The sequence below is a fragment of the Mustelus asterias genome, chromosome 12 (assembly GCF_964213995.1).
Source record: "Mustelus asterias chromosome 12, sMusAst1.hap1.1, whole genome shotgun sequence".
Taxonomy (NCBI): domain Eukaryota; kingdom Metazoa; phylum Chordata; class Chondrichthyes; order Carcharhiniformes; family Triakidae; genus Mustelus; species Mustelus asterias.
The window spans coordinates 2,053,346-2,060,353 of record NC_135812.1 but is presented as its reverse complement, the minus strand read 5'-3'; positions in this window follow the sequence as shown (position 1 = coordinate 2,060,353).

The window sequence follows — 7,008 nt, the reverse complement described above, 5'->3', positions numbered from 1 at the left end:
TCTCTCTCTGTCTGCCTCTCTCTTGTCTCTCTCTCTGTCTCCCTCTCTGTCTCTATCTGTCTCTCTCTCTCTGTGTCTCTCTTTCTGTCTGTCTCTCTCTGTCTGTCTCTCTCTCTCTGTTTCTCTCTGTCTCTCACTCTGTCTGTCTCTCTCTCTGTCTGTCTCTCTCTCTCTACCTGTCTCTCTCTCTATCTGTCTCTCTTTCTCTATCTGTCTCTCTATCTGTCTCTCTGTCTCTCTCTGTCTCTCTCTCTGTCTCTCTCTCTGTCTCTCTCTCTCTGTCTCTCTCTCTCTGTCTCTCTCTCTCTGTCTCTCTGCCTCTCTCTATCTGTCTCTCTCTATCTGTCTCTCTCGGTGAAAAATTACAACATGCTACTGTGCAGAGGGACCTGGGGGTCCTTGTGCATGAATCACAAAAACTCAGTTTGCAGGTGCAGCAGGTGATCAAGAAGGCAAATGGAATGTTGGCCTTTATCGCGAAGGGGATGGAGTATAAAAGCAGGGAGGTCTTGCTGCAATTGTACAGGGTACTGGTGAGGCTGCACCTAGAGTACTGTGTGCAATTTTGGTCCCCTTATTTAAGAAAGGAGATATTAGCTTTGGAGGGGGTACAGAGAAGGTTCACCAGGTTGATTCCGGAGATGAGGGGGTTAGCTTATGAGGAGAGATTGAGTAGATTGGGTCTGTACTCATTGGAATTTAGAAGATTGAGGGGGGATCTTATAGAGACATATAAGATAATGAAGGGGCCAGACAGGGTAGAAGCAGTGAGGTTATTTCCACTTACAATGGAAACAAGAACTCGGGGGCATAGCCTCAAAATACGGGGGAGTCAATTTAGAACAGAGTTGATGAAGAACTTCTTCTCCCAGAGGGTAGTGAATCTTTGGAATTCTCTGCCCAATGAAGCAGTAGAGGCTACCTCGTTAAATGTGTTTAAGTCACAGATAGATAGATTTTTAACCATTAAGGGAATTAAGGATTATGGGGAGCGGGCGGGTAAGTGGAACTGAACCCACTATCAGATCAGCCGTGATCTTCTTGAATGGCGGAGCGGGCTTGAGGAGCTAGAAGGCCTACTCCTGCTCCTATTTCTTATGTTCTTATGTTCTCTCTATCTGTCTCTCTGTCTCTCTCTATCTGTCCCTCTCTCTATCTATCCCTCTCTCTATCTATCTCTTTGTCTCTCTCTCTCCCTCTGTCTCTCTCTGTCTGTCTCTTTCTCCTGTCGCTCTCTCTCTCTATCTCACTCTCTCTGTCCCCGTCTCTCTCTCTTCTCTCTCACTCTCTGTTTCTCTCTAGCGCACAGAACAAAGAACAAAGAACAGTACAGCACAGGAAACAGGCCCTTCGGCCCTCCAAGCCTGTGCCGCTCCTTGGTCCAACTAGACCAATCGTTTGTATCCCTCCATTCCCAGGCTGCTCATGTGACTATCCAGGTAAGTCTTAAACGATGTCAGCGTGCCTGCCTCCACCACCCTACTTGGCAGCGCATTCCAGGCCCCCACCACCCTCTGTGTAAAGAACGTCCCTCTGATGTCTGAGTTATACTTCGCCCCTCTCAGCTTGAGCCCGTGACCCCTCGTGATCGTCACCTCCGACCTGGGAAAAAGCTTCCCACTGTTCACCCTATCTATACCCTTCATAATCTTGTACACCTCTATTAGATCTCCCCTCATTCTCCGTCTTTTCAAGGAGAACAACCCCAGTCTACCCAATCTCTCCTCATAGCTAAGACCCTCCATACCAGGCAACATCCTGGTAAACCTTCTCTGCACTCTCTCCAATGCCTCCACGTCCTTCTGGTAGTGCGGCGACCAGAACTGGACGCAGTACTCCAAATGTGGCCTAACCAGCGTTCTATACAGCTGCATCATCAGACTCCAGCTTTTATACTCTATACCCCGTCCTATAAAGGCAAGCATACCATATGCCTTCTTCACCACCTTCTCCACCTGTGTTGCCACCTTCAAGGATTTGTGGACTTGCACACCTAGGTCCCTCTGTGTTTTTCAATACTCCTGATGACTCTGCCATTTATTGCATAACTCCTCCCTACATTATTTCTTCCAAAATGCATCACTTCGCATTTATCCGGATTAAATTCTATCTGCCACCTCTCCGCCCAATTTTCCAGCCTATCTATATCCTGCTGTATTGCCCGACAATGCTCTTGTTTTATTCCGGGTGCTGGGATGCTCCGGGAGCTGCTTCACTTTCTCCCAGGGATGAGCCGGATTTTGTCGCCACTTGTGAGCCTCCGGCGCTCGGGCTCTTCCCTGGGAATCTCCCCCTGAGCGGCCCCTGCGGCTTATGGCAAACCCACTACAGCCTGAGCCCAAACAGGAGGCTGCGAGACAGCAAAGCGGCAACTCCGCAACAGCCGCTCCCCGCACTGCCAGCCAGAGCCCAGCGCCCAGAGCCAGCGCCCAGAGCCAGTGCCCAGCCAGTGCCCAGAGCCAGTGCCCAGAACCAGCGCCCAGAGGCAGTGCCAGTGCCTAGCGTCCAATGACCAGAGCCAGCGCCCAGAGCCAGTGCCCAGAGCACTCAGCCAGAGCCAGAGCCCAGAGCACCCAGCCAGCGCCCAGAGCCAGTGCCTAGCACCCAGAGCCAGTGCCCAGAGCACTCAGCCAGAGCCCAGAGCACCCAGCCAGCGCCCAGAGCCAGTGCCTAGCACCCAGAGCCAGTGCCCAGAGCACCCAGCCCGTGCCCAGAGCCAGTGCCTAGCACCCAGAACCAGAGCCAGCGCCCAGAGCCAGTGCACAGAGTGGCGACCCAATGCCCAGAGCCCAAGACCAGGTCCAGAGCTGGCACCGGGCGTCGCTCCAGTGATCGGGATGAACCCGGGGCGGAATCGCCTTTGCTCCCAAAATCCCGTTGCTAGGGTTTGTGGTATTTTGCAATGCTCATTGTCTGAGCATGTTGTAACTCCCTGTAACAGTCAGTCCCATTCCCCCTTTAAACATAGATAACCGCTGCAAACTGCTCCCTCTCAACTCACTCCAATTGGTGTCGGGAATTCAGCAATGTTCCCATTGCTGGGAGAACTGGAGTGAAACCGGTTTCAGGTGATTGACAAAAGAGACTGGGCAGAAATGAGGCCAGAGGCTGGGATTCATTTCCAGAGAGTGTGGCAAAGACAGCTACAGTTACAGACCTCCCTGTCCAATCATAGCCAGAATCTGGGGCACACAGTCCAGTTTCCAACACCGAGAGCCCATTAGTTTTTCAGTTGATTTATTAGTCACAAGTAGGCTTACATTAACACTGCAATGAAGTTACTGTGAAAATCCCCTAGTCGCCACACTCCAGCGCCTGTTCGGGTACACTGAGGGAGAATTTAGCACGGCCAATTCACCTAACCAGCACGTCTTTCAGACTGTGGGAGGAAACTGGAGCACCCAGAGAAAGCCCACACAGACACGGGGAGAACGTGCAGACTCCGCACAGACAGTGACCCAAGCCATGAATTGAACCTGGGACCCTGGCACTGTGAGGCAGCAGTGCTAACCACTGTGCCACCTTTATGTCATGTCTGTGCCCAGTGGCCAGGCTCCGTCTGTGGGGGAATGGAGTGAGTTGTTCCTCTGCTGTCCGCAAGACACTGCCAGGAACTCCCAGCACACACTGAGGTACACAAAGTGTGACACAAGCACCTCCCCAGACACCTCACACTCCCATACCTGCATATTTTCTCATTATTAAATCATGTATGGTTAGATACAATGAAAATATCCAATGCTTGAAATATGAAAACTGGGAAACATCGGGAAGCTGGAGAAACATCGGGAAGCTGGGGAAACATCGGGAAGCTGGGGAAACATCGGGAAGCTGGGGAAACATGGGAAGCTGGGGAAACATCGGGAGCTGGAGAAACATCGGGAGCTGGAGAAACATCGGGAACTGGGGGAACATTGAGAGCTTGAGAAACATCAGGAATTGGGAAAACATCGGGCAGCTGGGAAACATCAGGAGCTGGGGAAACATCAGAAGCTAGAGAAACAACGGCAGCTGGGGAAACATCGGGAGCTAAAGAAAAATCGGGAACTCAGTGAACATCAGGAAATGGGGAAACATCGGGAATTGGGGAAACATAGTGAGCTGGAGAAACATCGGAAGCTGGAGAAACATCGGGAGCTGGAGAAATATCGGAAGCTGGGGAAACATCGGGAGCGGCAGAAGCATCGGGGGCTGGAGGAACATCGGGAAGCTGGGGAACCATCGGGAGCTGGAGAAACATCGGGAGATGGAGAAACATCGGGAGCTGTGGAAACATCGGGAGCTGGAGAAACATCGGGAGCTGGAGAAACATCGGGAGCTGGAGGAACATCGGGAGCTGGGGAAACATCGGGAGCTGGGGAAACAATGGGAGCTGGGGAAACAACGGGAGCTGGGGAAACATCGGGAACTCAGGGAACATCGGGAATTGGGGAAACATCGGGAATTGGGGAAACATCGGGAGCTGGAGAAACATCAGGAACCTGGGGAAACATCGGGAGCTGGAGAAACATCGGGAACTCAGTGAACATCGGGAATTGGGGAAACGTTGGGAATTGGGGAAACATCGGGAGCTGGAGAAACATCGGAAGCTGGAGAAACATCGGGAGCTGGAGAAATATCGGAAGCTGCGGAAACATCGGGAGCGGCAGAAGCATCGGGGGCTGGAGGGACATCGGGAAGCTGGGGAACCATCGGGAGCTGGAGAAACATCGGGAGATGGAGAAACATCGGGAGCTGTGGAAACATCGGGAGCTGGAGAAACATCGGGAGCTGGAGAAACATCGGGAATTGGGGAAACATCGGGAGCTGGAGAAACATCAGGAACCTGGGGAAACATCGGGAGCTGGAGAAACATCGGGAACTCAGTGAACATCGGGAATTGGGGAAACGTTGGGAATTGGGGAAACATCGGGAGCTGGAGAAACATCGGAAGCTGGAGAAACATCGGGAGCGGCAGAAGCATCGGGGGCTGGAGGAACATCGGGAGCTGGGGAACCATCGGGAGCTGGAGAAACATCGGGAGATGGAGAAACATCGGGAGCTGTGGAAACATCGGGAGCTGGAGAAACATCGGGAGCTGGGGAAACATCGGGAGCTGGGGAAACAACGGGAGCTGGGGAAACAACGGGAGCTGGGGAAACAACGGGAGCTGGGGAAACATCGGGAGCTGGAGAAACATCGGGAGCTGGGGAAACAACGGGAGCTGGCGAAACATCGGGAACTGCAGAAACATCGGGAGCTGGAGAAACATCGGGAATTGGGGAAACACCGGGAGCTGGAGAAACATCAGGAACCTGGGGAAACATCGGGAGCTGGAGAAACATCGGGAACTCAGTGAACATCGGGAATTGGGGAAACGTTGGGAATTGGGGAAACATCGGGAGCTGGAGAAACATCGGAAGGTGGAGAAACATCAGGAACTCAGGGAACATCGGGAATTGGGGAAATGTTGGGAATTGAGGAAACATCGGGAGCTGGAGAAACATCGGAAGCTGGGGGAACATCGGGGGCTGGAGAAACATCGGGAGCTGTGGGAAACATCGGGGGCTGGGGGAAACAACGGGAAGCGGGGAAACATCGGGAGCTGTGGGAACATCGGGAACTGGAGAAACATCGGGAGCTGGAGAAACATCGGGAAGTTGGGGTATCATCGGGAGCTGGGGAAACATCGGGAAACGGGAAACATCGGGAGCTGGGGAGACATCGGGAATTGGGGAAACATCGGGAAACTGGAGAAACATCGAGAGCAGGAGAAACATCTGGAGCTGGGGAAACATTGGGAGTTGGAGAAAGATCGGTAACTCAGGGAACATCGGGAATTGGGGAAACGTTGGGAACTGGGGAAACATCGGGAGATGGAGAAACATCGGAAGCTGGGGGAACATCGGGGGCTGGAGAAACATCGGGAGATGGAGAAACATCGGGAGCTGGGGAGACATCGGGGCTGGAGAAACATCGGGAGATGGAGAAATATCGGGAGCTGGGGAGACATCGGGAAGCTGGGGAAACATCGGGAACTCAGGGAACATCGGGAATTGGGGAAACGTTGGGAATTGGGGAAACATCGGGAGCTGGAGAAACATCGGGAGCTGGAGAAACATCAGGAGCTGTGGGGACACATCAGGAACTGGAGGTACATCGGGAAGTTGGGGTAACGTCGGGAGCTGGAGAAACGTCGGGAATTGAGGAAACATCGGGAGCTGGGGAAACATGGGAAGCTGGGGAAACATCGGGAGATGGAGAAACATCGGGAGCTGGGGGAATATCGGGGGCTGGAGAAACATCGGGAAGCTGGGGCAACATCGGGAGTTGGAGAAACATTGGGAGGCTGGAGAAACATCAGGAGCTGGGGAAACATCGGGAATTGGAGAAACATCAGGAACTGGAGAAACATCGGGAAGCTGGGGGAACATAGACAGCTGGGGACACATCAGGAAACTGGGGAAACATCGAGTTTTGGGGAAACATCGGGAGCTCTGGAAGCATCGGGAGCTGGAGAAACATCGGGAGCTGGAGAAACATCGGGAGCTGGAGAAACATCGGGAGCTGTGGAAACATTGGGAGCTGGAGAAACATCGGGAGCTGGAGGAACATCGGGAGCTGGGGAAACATCGGGAGCTGGGGAAACAACGGGAGCTGGGGGAACATTGGGAGCTGGGGAAACATCGGGAAGCTGGGGGAACAAAGAGAGCTGGGGGCACATCGGGAAGCTGGAGAAACATCGGGAACTCAGGGAACATCGGGAATTGGGGAAATGTTGGGAATTGGGGAAACATCGGGAGCTGGAGAAACATCGGAAGCTGGGGGAACATCGGGGGCTGGAGAAACATCGGGAGATGGAGAAACATCGGGAGCTGGGGAGACATCGGGAAGCTGGAGAAACATCGGGAACTCAGAGAACATCGGGAATTGGCGAAACGTTGGGAATTGGGGAAACATCGGGAGCTGGAGAAACATCGGGAACTCAGGGAACATCGGGAATTGGGGAAATGTTGGGAATTGGGGAAA